This window comes from Sciurus carolinensis, chromosome 7, assembly GCF_902686445.1.
Source record: "Sciurus carolinensis chromosome 7, mSciCar1.2, whole genome shotgun sequence".
Taxonomy (NCBI): domain Eukaryota; kingdom Metazoa; phylum Chordata; class Mammalia; order Rodentia; family Sciuridae; genus Sciurus; species Sciurus carolinensis.
In genome coordinates, this window is record NC_062219.1 from 114558507 (window position 1) to 114571800 (window position 13294).

The window sequence follows — 13294 nt, forward strand, 5'->3', positions numbered from 1 at the left end:
GGAGGGAGAAGCCCCGTCAGAGTTTTAAGCAGGTTGTTGAAGGGGTGGGTGCAGAGACCCCAGCCATTTTCACTGGGGGAACCTGGCTTCAGGGAAGAAGAGGCCCAAGGAGCCGGAGGATAAAAGCATGATTTGGGAAGAGAGTGTGTGAGTTGTGACTCAAAGGGAGTGGATGCTGCTTTGCCATGTCCTCTTGAATAGGAGTGACAGGAGCTACCGATTCACCGGGCTTGAGTTTTTTAAATGGGCCTGGCAGCGAGTATAGTGGTTCACACGTGAGAGTGGACTTAACAGTCTCCACGCCATGGGAGGCCAGGTGTGCTATACCCATGCTGCACATGGGGACACAGACTCACAGAAGGGTCACAGGGAGGGTTCAAACCCAGACTGTCTTATCCAGAGGACAAACATTCAACCTCCATGCAGTGTTCCCTCTTGGCCAGTCCTTTATTCATTTAACAAATATTTATCAAGCATCTACTCTATGCCAGGTGCTGTTTTAGGTACTGAAATTATGGCAAAGAACAAAGCCAATGAAAGTCCCTGGCCTCATGGAGCTTTAAGAGGTTGGATGATAAATAATATAAATAAAATATGTGATCTGTTTGGTGTTGACAAGGGCTAAGGAGAAAAGGCAGGGAAGGGAAACAAAGGGACAAGGAATGCGACTGCATTTTTATAAGCTGGCCAGGGATGGATTTTGGAAAACAACAACTGAGATAAGACAGGAACGAGGCAAGGGGATGAATCATATGGATCTTTAAAGGGGAAGTGTTCCAAAGAGAGAGGCAGCAGGTGCAAATACCCTGGGGTGGGAATGTTCCTGGTGCATTTGAGGAACAAAGGTGGCAAATGCTGCAGAGTCCTAGGAGAGAAGGCCAGAGAGAGGCATGAGCTCAGGAGACTGGGGCCCTACAGACTCTTCTAAGGACCTCGGCTTTTTCTTTGTGGAAAGCCATTGTCCCTGGAGAGAGGAGACACATGCTCCAATTTTTAGGTTTTGCAGGATCACCCTGGCTGCTTGGTTGAGAATGGACCAATGGTGGGAAGGAGCAACAGAGGAGACCAGTTAGAAGCCTATTGAAACTGGAGAGAGGAAAAACAAAAGCCCCTAAGCCAAAACAGTAGCAGAAGATGGCCAGTATTTGCAGCTCACCTGACAGGTGCTTCCTCGGGCCATAAGTCTTCATGTTTGGGGCAGTTCAAACCCAGTCACTCGTGGGGAAATGAAAGGGAGGGATCAGGGTCACCTGCAGGTTGAAATGAGGAAAGGAAGAACACTAGGAAACTGGTCTGAACATAGCTCCACTTGGGGCTAGACAGTGCTAAGAAGGTAGGGTACCTTCCAAGGGTCTGCCTAGGAGCAGCTGGGACTGTTGGATGTGAAGGACTCCTGCCTCCAGAGAGTTCTGAGTAGCACAGTATAGGGTTAGTATGCTAACTATACTGCTCATGTTTCCTCCTTATCATCTAGCCATAACTATTAATGGCACCCTGTGACTCCCTAAAGTGTCTCAGCGTGGACGGTGTCACCCTGCCCATTAGACTTATTACTAATTCTCATCTAGAGATTATCTGTTAGATATTTTCCCAGATGAATCTAGCATAGGGTAGAGGGAATAGTGCCCATGTGCACAACAAAATGGTAGTAGCAACTGATAAATAGCAAAGAATATTTATTATGACACAAACTTACAATGCTTAATTGCAAAGAGTTTACTTCATTCTTTTATTTAATCAACACTTATCAAAGGCTTCTGTGTGCCACATACCATAATAAATACCAAGAATACAGATACATGAGCAGGGACTTACAGTCTCTATGACATTTGGGACATTAATCAGGCAGTCAAGCATGCCTGTAGCCTCACACCAGGCTCACATGGGTGTGGATGATTGTCCTCATTTTTGCACATTAGGGATCTGAGGCAAAATGATTTGTACAAGATCACTAAGGATTTGAGTCCAGGTCTTCTGAGCCTGAGTTCAGCCTTATTTCCAGGGCTGTACCCAGACACCTCTGATGAACATCTCTAATGCATGAAAAGCAGGAGTCCCTATCCCTTAGTTGATGAGCTCAGATCAACTAAGGATGAGGAAAATGTCTCTGGGAGGAAGGATCTTTTCCACTCTTCCTGGTGGGGTTGGGGTCGGGTCCTCCCTGAGGACAGGTTCTTACATTTTGGCTTTCATGTATTCCCTGGATTAGGAGGGAAAACATTTCATGTTCGCAATCCTATCTCAGCCTGATTCATGTGATCTTGGCCAAATCACATCTCTGGGGCTCAGTCTTCCTCCTGTGACACAGGCTGAGCAGCTGCTCTCTCCTCCAGGGTGGCCAAAGGAATGAAAGTGAGGGAGCAGAGTGGGCTGGGGGAGGCCACAGGGCACAGGTAAGCAGTGGTGAGTTTCCTGACTCTCCTGATAGCCCTGAGTGACCCTGGGAGCGGGTGCAGAGGGCGTCGCTGACTGGCCCTCCCCGAGGAGATGAGCCCTTGCTCCCACCGCAGCCCTGGCTGGTTTTCCTTGGGCTTGTGGGAGAGTGCCTTGGGGCTGATGACGGACAGCTTCCTTTTCCACAGCTCCTCCTGTCATGTCCCCCGGCATCCCTGGAGGCCCTCTGACCTGCTCTGGCTATTTATGGCACCTCTGGGGACCTAAATTCCTGGCTCTTCTTTCCAAGTCAGACCAGTTCCCCCCTCTGGCCAGAATACAGCAGCTAATCTGGGGGATCAGGTGCCAAGATCCTGGCTCCTCCCGCTGCAGCTGCTACTACACTCTTTTGGGGGCTGGTGTGCCTGGCCCCTCACCCCTCCATTAGCCCTGTTGGGGAAGGTTCTGTCAATCCCCTCTTGCACAGGAGGAAACTGGGCAGTGAGGTATTTTGTTCAAGGTCACACAAGAACTCATGGTGTGCTGGGGTGTGAACCTAGCTTGTCAGCCTTCAAGTTTCAGGCTTTTCCTCCTGCCTTACGCTGCCTGGGACTCAGTAATAGGAGAACTGTTACCACCATGAACAGCCCTGGCTGCTGGTCGGACAATACTCCCAGCGCCTGCAGATTTATTCCTCTACTTCTCGTGAGGACGTCTGGGGTAGGCGCTGTGAGGATGCCCATTTTACTGGTCTTGGAACTGAGACCTAGAGGTTAAGCAATGTGCCTAAGGTGGAGCCGCTTGGTGAAGCAGAACTACTTGTTTCCAGTGTCATGCTCTTAACCCCTTTGCCATTCAGTCCCTGCCGAGCTGGACTCCCGAAGCCAGCTAATGGAGAGGGGAGAAGGGGCTGGGCAGCTGGAGAGGCCCAGCAGGAGTCTTGCAGGGAGAGCAGTCTCTGGCAAGTGTTTAATATTGAGGGTGCGTGTGTGTTGGGGATCCAGGCATAGCGAGGCCAACGACTAAGTGGGGAGAGAAACCAAACAGAATTCTCCCAGCATTCTCTGTGGGCTCCTGCCCCTGAAGGAACTGGTGAGACCCCGGATAGCTGCAGCCAGTCACTTCCTGTCCCATTTTTCCATGATTATTTCAGAAAACATTCATGGGTTCTCCCTTTGGGGGAGGGGACGAGGTCAGGCCTGTCTGTTCTTGGGTCTTGGCTAGATGTGGAGCAGAGAGGCCAGGAAAAGGGCTAATGGAAAATAGAACCTCAGAGGAAAGTTGAAATTCTCACTCTGAAAGAAGATACCTTGGGGGTGCGTTGATGGAGTCGGTGCTTTATGTGTAGGGACAGCTGGAACCCCAACAGAGTGTTGCCCCAGAGACAGCTCAAGCGTGCCTGCCCCTTCGGTCACTACTGAGACAAGGTACACAAACAACGGGCTGCAGGCACCAGACACCCCCTGGTGGGCAGGAGTCTGCCCGCTCTGGCAACCACTTTGTTTATATAAACACGGGGTGTCCAGGGCTTTGAGCCACCTTGGCCACGGAGCTGGAAGGAGGCCAAGGGTCTCCCAGATTCAGAGGCTGGGATTGGAGAGGGCACCAGAATCACAGGGCAGACCGGGTTTTTCAATCTTCTCTAGAGGACACAATGCTTGCCTTGCCTTGTAGAACACACTTTCCTGGGAAAATGGTGACACCAGGATTTTAGTGCTGGTCTCTGAGATCCTCCATTCCGCAGCTGCTCCTGGCTCTGCCCAGCTCCCTCAGCATTGACTGGCTTGAGCCTTTGAAGAAAGTGGTCTGATAAGAATCTGCCCATTAAGGTGACTAATACTCTTCCTTTGAAGGAGTGTTATAAGGCCAGCTGACCTACAGGGACAAAGTATAAATTCAACAATCAACTTTTGAGAGAATTCTAGCCCTTAAGATGAGAGAAGTGTTGGAGTGGATCCAGGAGGAAGGATGGGGGCTTTTCTGGGGACCTTGCAGACACTGGGTCATGAAGAGACATTGTGGAGGCCCCCCGTGTGAGCAGGGTGGCGTCTCCCGGCTTGCACATGAGAAGAGGGGACCTGAGCCTATGAAGGGTCTTAGAAAGCTAGAGGGTAGAGGGGTCTTGGAGGGAAGGTCATGTTTGGTGGGCTCTACCTGAGTAGAGAAGAGGAAAGTCAGGTCTGAGGGAGTCCCCAACAAAGTCCAGCTGTAGACTGAGTACTTGAGAGCTGCTAGTGAGGATCAGCAGTAAAAGCCTTACAAAGTGGCCTTGTGCTTGACTCCTGGAACTTCAAGAAAGGGGAACTCTGGGAAGATTCTGAAACTGGGCTGAGGGTATAGGAAAGCCCCAAGAGATAGAGTGGATGGTAGCCACTCACAAAGGAGGAAGCCTTTGTGTGTATCTGGCCCGGGCCTGAGAGCAAGGAGGTGGTCTCTGTGCCAGCAGCTCCACCTGCCTGGGGTTTGCAGGAACCTGAGGTGCACTTCCTGCTCGGCCTCCTCCCAGGCCAGCTGACTAATCTCTGCCCACTGGAACCTACAAACCTACAAGTCTGCTATCTCACCTCTCCTCTTATGTTTCCATTCTGCAGAAATTGGCAAAAGGAGGAAGAGCAAATTGTTGAGAGAGGAGAGGAAGGATGAGGACTTCACCTCCTGAGTTTGCTCTTGCACCTAGTGCCTCTCCCCACCTCTCCAGCCACGCGTGGGAGATAGGCACAGTCCTGTGAGGCGTCTGTCTCTCCCCCACCCACAGGATAAATCATATTTGGACACCCACTCTAACACATAAGGGACTGTACTACCCAAGGACAAAGAAGCAGACGTCCATGATTCGGATGGTGAAATCCTGGGATATAGGGGCAGAGAAAAGAGGTGGCTCCAACTCTAAGCACAACTCTAGGTGACAAGAGGGGAGGGGCTGAAGCAGGTGTGCCCCAGGCTGGGCTCTGAACTCAGAGGTGGGGTATGGGAAGAGTAAGAGGCCCAGAAGTATTGAGAGACTGTGAAATTACAGCCTTTTGCCTAGGACCAAGGAGCCGGTGCAGAGGGGGACTTTAAGGACAGATCTTTAGTGTCAGAAGACAGAAGTTTGGGGTTGAGATCCTACCCTTTCATTTCATGCTGAATTTCTGCATAAGGCCAAGAAGCCCTTTAGCTTGACTCATGCCATCCTGGACAGTCATTTCAGCAAGGGCTAGGGACACTGCCCAAGTTAAGCTTCTTTCTAGGACCATGTATCTAGACAGCTGGGTTTGTGGGTTCAGCTTGCCCTGAGGAGGTCAGAGTCATATCATAGGTGTGGAGCATCTTTTTGGAGGATCAGCTTAACTTCTGGAATAAACTGGTAACATGAATAAAATCAGCTGCAAATATTATAGTGCCTGCATGTGATGATGATAATGGTAACAGTAGGGCTTTTGGGGTGTTGACTTGTCCTAGGTCCCAAGTGAGAATGGACCCATGCAGTGTGGCTCTCAGGCCCATTTTCTATAAGAATTTATAATGAAATTTGTAAATATAAAAGTTTAAAACAATTAATGTACATAAATTGAGCAGCATTTATTTTATTTTATTTTTTTGTGGTACTGGGGTTAGACCCAGGGCTTTGTGCATGCTAGACAAGTGATCTACCACTAAGCCACACCCCAGTCTAAAAGCAGTTTTTAACAATTTGATTGAGATAAAGATAAGGTATAGAAGAATGTATAAGAGCCAGTTGTTCTGTGCCTGTGACAACAGCTAGGTTAGTTCATTGACCTGAGGAGGAGGTCCACTCTGCTGGCTGTCAGGTTTGGAAGTACTGCCTGGGCCTTGGAGCAGAGTGGGCCTGCCTGTAACAGTGGGTGCTTACCAACCAGGTGACTTCCTGGGGTCCACTCCTGGAACAGCAGACATTTATTGAGCACTTACTCTGTGCCATTATCTCATTTATTCCCCCCACAATTCTGTGAGGTCCTCATTTTAGAAATGAGGAAAATGAAGCACAGACAGCTTAGGTTGCACTAGGTAACCAGTTAATAAATGACAGAATCAGTCTCCAACCCTGGGTGCTCTGACTCTAGAGCCAGAACCACAAACCACTGCATTGTCTTATCCTCATTCCCCAAGATTATCTGACTCCCTGGATCTGGAGCTGGGCTGCTCAGTAAGTACCCCAGAAGGCCACTGGACCACACTTTGAGAAGCAATGATCTATAGCAGCAGTTCTCCATCTGGCTGCAGATTAGAACCAGAAATTTCCCAAACCATTAGAACCTTTCTCTTCTTTTTCAGTTGGTCCAAAGTGAGGTTGGTCCAAGGGTGAGGGTGGTGGCATTTTCTTTTAAGTGTGACAATGTGTTCATTAATTCATTCATTCAATCAGTCAGAGTAGGTGTGGGTACCTACTTTGTGTCCTTCCCTGACCTGGGGCTGCAGCTACAAAGGTAGGTGGGACCCTGTGTTTGCTCTCCCTTCACACAGGTGACTGGCCTTGCTGGGTGGAGTCTGCTCTTGGTGGAGGAGGGGAGGCTGGGTGAGCTCTGGAGAGAGAGAGTTAGATACCTTCTCAGATGCTGCTGCTGTGCTGGCTTCCCTCTGTGTAAGGTCTTCAGCCCGACCCTGGAGGACTATGTGTTTGAACCCCCAAACTGCTGCTCAGAAAACCACAGATTGTCAAAGTTACATAGGCCCTGAGAAATGATCTGTACATCCAGAGCCCCTGAACCTCAGGAGGCAACTGACAGAAGTGCTGGGGAGCTTGTTAAATCTAAAGACGCGGGGAGCTCATCGCCTAAGTTCTAAATCCATAGGTCTCCACTAGGGCCCGGGAACACGTCCATTTTCAAATGCTAAAAATGACTCTGGTATGATTTCAAGCCGTGGTTTTCAGCCTTGGCCACAGAGAAGGAGGTCCTGGGGAGTTCTAAAACCATCCATGGCCTGGCCTCGTCCCTGGAGAGTCTGATCAGTATTTTTAAAAACTTCCTGGTGATTCCGCCATCAGCAGGTGGTGGCCCCCTGACTTCAAGGCATCGGGGCTTTCCAGCTGGCCTGCTGCAGGGCCTGGGGAGGTAGCCCGGGCAGCCGCTCCTTGCCACCATCCCAACTTTGAAACAAGAGCAGAGGGAAATAGGAGGAGGGTGGAGAAGAAAATTTAAAAGCAACCGAGAAGGTGGAAAGTGGGAGGAACCAGAGAGAGGGTTCACCTCTTGGCTCCCTAAGGCTTACATCGATTGTTTTCAGTTTTTTTCCTTATTATGATAATATTTAAGTGATATAAAAAATTGGAAGTATAAGAGTATATGAGAACAAGAAAAAGGATCTGTAATCTTACATCAGAGATAATCACATAAAATCTTAGCATGACATACATTATAGATTGTACGACAGTATTGTTTTAACTGTGCTCTATACCAATGTATTATATAACATGGAATATATAACTATATAATCTTAACATGTGACATTAGTATCCTTTTTTCCTTTATGTTCCTGTTTTGCTTTTATGTAATGTTTCAAAAGGTTTCGTGCTAAGTCATTCTGCTGGGCTTGGGCGGGCTGGAGTGGAGTGGAGCCTGTGCCTACCCTCCCTGTGTGTGGTCACACATCCAGTCACACGTGCCTACTCACGCGTGGGGCGGAAGCCCCTATGTCCACTCTGCAACCCTGCACTCAAATGCGCTCCTCACATCACACTCTCAAAATTACTAACAGAATTTTATTCTTAAGTATTAAAGGATTTCCCTTCTTTCCCAGATCTCTGAATTCTAAGGAAAAACAGCATCAGGGGAACGGCCATATTACACACAACAGTCCCTGCTCGCCCCACTCCTCACTCTCCTGCCTCCTCTCTGCTGCCCTAGGGCCTCAGGTGCTGTTCTCAGCCATGGATTGAGGCTGGTGCTCTGAATACGGGTTGTCCCTCCACAGGTGGTAGGTTATGGCAGCAGTCACAGTGGGTCAGGCAGGTAAGGTGGCAGGAGCAGGGTGGCCAGTTTGGTGATGGGGTGTGGGTCAGCACTTTGCTCGGCATGAACCTCTGCAGCACAGGGGGAACTGCAGGACTGGATCAGAGGGGCAGGGTCTGGAGAGCCTGGCCCCTCCACCTTTCTGCAGTCCTCTGACCCAAAGAACAAAGTCCTGGGGCCCTGTGCACATGGGGGAGCTCTGAGGAGTCTTCCTTCCTGCTATCTGCATGTACCTGATCTGAATTCTCTGCTCCTGGGGCTCATGGTGTTACCTCCTCCTGCACTGCTTCCACTACCAAGCACCACGTCTTACTAGATCAGGTTTGTGGGCTACTAAGAAGAACATCCTCATGGTTCAGCCCATGGTGAGTTAAAGAGCATAGAGTCCAAGGGGTGGGGCCAGGGGCCACCTGAAGTTCCCTCCCAGGTCCTTCCACACCAGGTAGAAGGCCTAACCCTGGAGAGATGGTGGTAGAAACACTTAGCGGAAGTTGTGCCTCGGCATCTGGAGAGGCCCTCTGGCCTAAGGACTCGGTTACCGAGGGAGCCCTGTGAACTAAAATGTGGGAGAGTAGTTATAGGCCTCCTGTGAGGGCCAGGGGAAGCTGGTGGGAGGGGAGGGGAGATGTGGAGAGAGTGGAAGAAGAGGGCTGGTTGGAATTCCAGGCAGGCGCCGAGGGTTTTCTCTTTGAGGTCCACTGGAAGAGGTAAGATGGAGTTTCATCCCTTTGGAGGCCAGTATACAGCAAGATCTCAGATATAGGGGACTTACTTCCTCCCCAGCAAGTAGCAGGGCCACCTGTGAGAAACTCACGCTCCTCCAATGCCTGAGTAGATGTTGTGCACACAAGCAATATGGCTTTGGGGGTGGGCACCAGGGCAGCTTCCTTGGGCCCTCATACCAACCAGACACCTGACTGTGAGTGAACATCCAAGCCAAAGGGGCCCCAGTGGGGCAGCCCACAAAGATGGTCCCTTGAGGATGATTCGTCTCAAGGAGGCAAAATCTGGGAGTCAGAGAACATGTGAATGAGGAGCTTTCTCCTCAGTCCTGTCCCTGTGTCTCCTTGCCTGCCTCCATCTCCTACGCAGCCCCAGATGCTGGAGCCCCTCACAGGAGGCCTGGTCATGGAGGTCATTCCCCGCCTCTCCCAGGGTCCAGCTCCAGTCCTGCTCCTTGGAACCACCTTCAACCCTGCCCCCACTGCCTTGCCTATTTTCTGGAGTCCATGGACTTATTTTCTTCACACCACTCAGATGGCACCTGGAAGACACTGTCCAGTATTGGTAACCTCTCCTAAGTGGGAGGCTTCCTTCCTTCTACTGTGTATGTGACTTTGGAAGTCAGGTTCAGATCTGATCATCTTTTCATCCTCCCACAGTGGCCAGGTACATAACAGGTCCTCGAGAGGATGGTGTCTTAACTAAGCCGACGGTGATCAATTAGGAAGGACCATGTTCTGAAGGTGGGAGCCAGAGATTCCTGGGCCATTTCTAGCCACAAGCAGGCCAGTCCATCTGCCCCAGTCTTACCTCACTGGACTGGACTGGCACGCTCTGGTCTCCTGTGCAGATCCACATGGGGGCAACTGCCACTGTGATTACCCCTGTCTGAAGCCTTACCTCTTGTCTGCTGGCGCCATAGGGTTGTGGTTCCTCAGCCTCTTTATTTCAGAGGATTGAGCTGTAAACACAAACATCCAGATTTCTTGTGGCCTGACTTTTAAGGAAACAAAAGCCTGATCTTTGATTAAAAAGCTGCCGTGCTTGATTGCCTGTTACTTTCTTTGCATGTCACTTGCATGGAAGACAAGGTATAGACCTTCCTTCAACCAAGGCCCTCATCGGATACCATTCTTCTCATCTGCTCATAATATTTCAGCCACCTCCCTGTGATTGACTAGATTCGAAGGAAAATCGCCCGATTATTTCCAATGCTGTAGAACGACGCCTAATCCATCTTCTCCGGTCAAGAACAGTTGTCCTGGGGCTTTGGGAGAGGGCTGCCCTGCACGCCTGCTGCGCATCTTTTCTTTCGTCTTACTTTGCTTCTCACTGTCCATTTGCTCATCTTCTGACTTCCGTCCTGGTTTTCCCTATTTTCCTGCCCCGTGTTGAAGGTTCCCTTCATGGCTCCTCCCCTCCCCACTCTCTTTCCTCCTCGTACCCACTCCCAGTGCTTTCTTTCCCGGGCCTCTTGCTCTCCTCGTTGTGGGCAGCAAGGCTTCTATCCCAGGTACCTGATGGTGCATGATGTGTGGAAGCAAAGGAGAGGAGGGACAGGAAGAAGGGTGGAGCAGGGCTCCCAACTGGTCAGCTTTTCTCAGATGGCAAGGGGAGTAGAGCCTGCTGCTTGCATGAACCCAGCAAGCAGGGATTCCCCTGGTCTTTGTGTGTGTGGTACTGAGGGTCAAACCCAGGGCCTCAAGCATCCATGCGTGCTAGCAAGTGCTCTACCACTCATCTACACTCCCAACCCGGCTGGATCCTTGATGCCTGGTGTTTGGAGGGAGCCCCTTCATGGAACAGTCGAGGGTTTGTGTTGCAGTTTGGATGTGAGGTGTCCCCCCAGAAGCTCATGTGTGAGAAAACACAAGAAGGTTTAGAGGAGAAATGATTGATTGGGTTCTGAGAGCCTCAGTTAATCCCTATAAGTGAATTAATCCCCTGATCGGGATTAACTGAGTGGTAACTGAAGGTGGGCAGGGAATGGCTGGAGGAGGTGGGCACTGGGGGCATGCCTTTGGGGTATGTATTTTGTATCTGGCGGTTGGAGTCTCTGCTTCCTGATCATCAAGTGAGCTGCTTCCCTCTGCCACACTCTTCCGCCATGATGTTCTGCCTCACCTGGAGGAATGGAGCCAGGCTTCTATGGACTGAGACCTCTGCAAATGAGCCCCTCAAATAAACTTTTCCTCTCCTACAATTGTTTCTGTCAGGTCTTTTAGTCACAGCGGCGAAAAAAAGCCACGACAGTTTGGCACTGCGAGGGCTGGCCCTCCTGTGACGGCTCAGCCCCTGGTTACAACCCCATTTTTGCCTGTGGTCTTTGCATCCTATGAACCAGATTTGTGTCCTTGGAGATGGTAGAGACCTCTGAATTTCTTCAGTGCCTTTCTGTAACCAGGATTGTCCCCAAGTGAGACAAGTACTGACTTTGGAAATGAGTTCATTATTCGTGAACACAGACCCTGGAACAGCCTTCTTGTTGGCATGACTCTTCCTGGCTTGGAACTCAAGCTTGACAGATAGTTCACAAAGCCCTAGGACTTCATGACTCAGAGGTGAAGGCAACAGACAGTGGAGGTGGGCGGGGAATCTGGGCAGGAGTGGCCTGGTGCTTCCTGGCAGAGTCCTACCTCCCAGTTACCCTGAGGAGGGGAAGGGAAAGTGTCCCTGTCTGTTGGCAAAGTCCAGTCTCCTGTGTGACTCAGACAGAGCTTTTTCCAACAAAAACTAACACCTCCCCTCTTTGTTCATGTCAACATTCTGAGCACCCCTTCCTTGCTGGTCATTTGGGTGTGAGATCTTCTTACCTGTTCCCTCTTGACAGGGAAGGGAACAGAAGGTTGCTGTCATGGACAAGAGGTTAGAGAATCATTAACTGAGACGAAAGCAGAGGAAGTGACTTCTTATCATTTTTTTTTAAGTTGTATCTTATTTTTGGTTGACATATAATAATTGTGCATATTTATAGGGTACGATGGGCTGTTTTAATTCTTGCATACATTTTGTAATGATCAAATCAGGGTAATTAGCATGGCCATCACCTCAAACATTTGTCATTTCTTAATGGTGAGAACATTCAGATTCTTTCTTCTCGTGATTTTGAAATACACAATGCATTAATGTCTATTATTGTCACTTTACTGTGCAACACAGCAGCAGAACTTGGTGCTATCTAACTGTAACTTTGGACCTGTGGACCAACCTCTCCCTGTCCCCCATCCCTTCTGATACCTGCACTCCTGTGTTCATTGATTCCCTAAGAGTTCATCAACAGGTGAGTGGTAAAGAGAATGAACACACACACACACACACACACACACACACACACACACACAGGGTTGGGATACTATTCAGCCCTAAAAAAGCAGAAATCCTATCATTTGCATCTCATGAATTAAATTTGGCACAAAAGATAGATACCATGTAATAGCACTCACATGCAGAATCTAAAAGAGTTGCTCTCATAGAAGTCAAGAGCAGAAAAGGGGAAGCTACTTGTTTTCCACGGGAAATGAGATTGCAGGAGTTTACCATGGTTCCTTAGGGAGGAGGCCAAACCATGGCGATAACAGTTGCTATTTATTGAGCACCCATTCTGTGATGGATGCTTTTCATTAACTAGCTCAATAATGACAACTGTTAGCCTATGCAAGATAGATATCATTATCTCATTTGAAAGACCAGGGAATTGAGGCTGAGAGGGGTTAAGGATTGCCCAGGATTACATAGCCATTACATTGGTCACTTGGGATCCAAAATACATCCTCTTCCTTCTCTGCTGGCCATTCATTCAACAAGTCTCTATGGACACCCCCTTACATCAGTATGCACCGAGAGCTCGGGAGGCGGCAGAGAACAGATGGGGGCGTTTTCATTCTAGTGATGCCATCTCTCCTGGCCAGAGCTCCTAAGGGCTCAGACTGGCAAACAGCCCCAAAGTTCAGCTCTCTCCCAAGGGGCAGTGCCCCTGCTAACTCTTGAGTGCAAGGAGTGGAACCAGCACTGGGTAGGGAGCAGATTCTAACACCACCAACAACTTGTGGGTCGGTAGATCTCCCCGTACATCCGCATTTTTTCCTGTGCAGGAAGCAGGTGGACTATATGCTGTCTAAGCTCTCTGGACCTGTTCCATTGGCATCGCCTGCAGCTTCTTACAGCATCGAGTCTCAGGCCTAATCCAGACTTCCGGAGAGTCATAACCTGCATTTTAACAAGATCCTCTAGGTGATTCATGCACACAC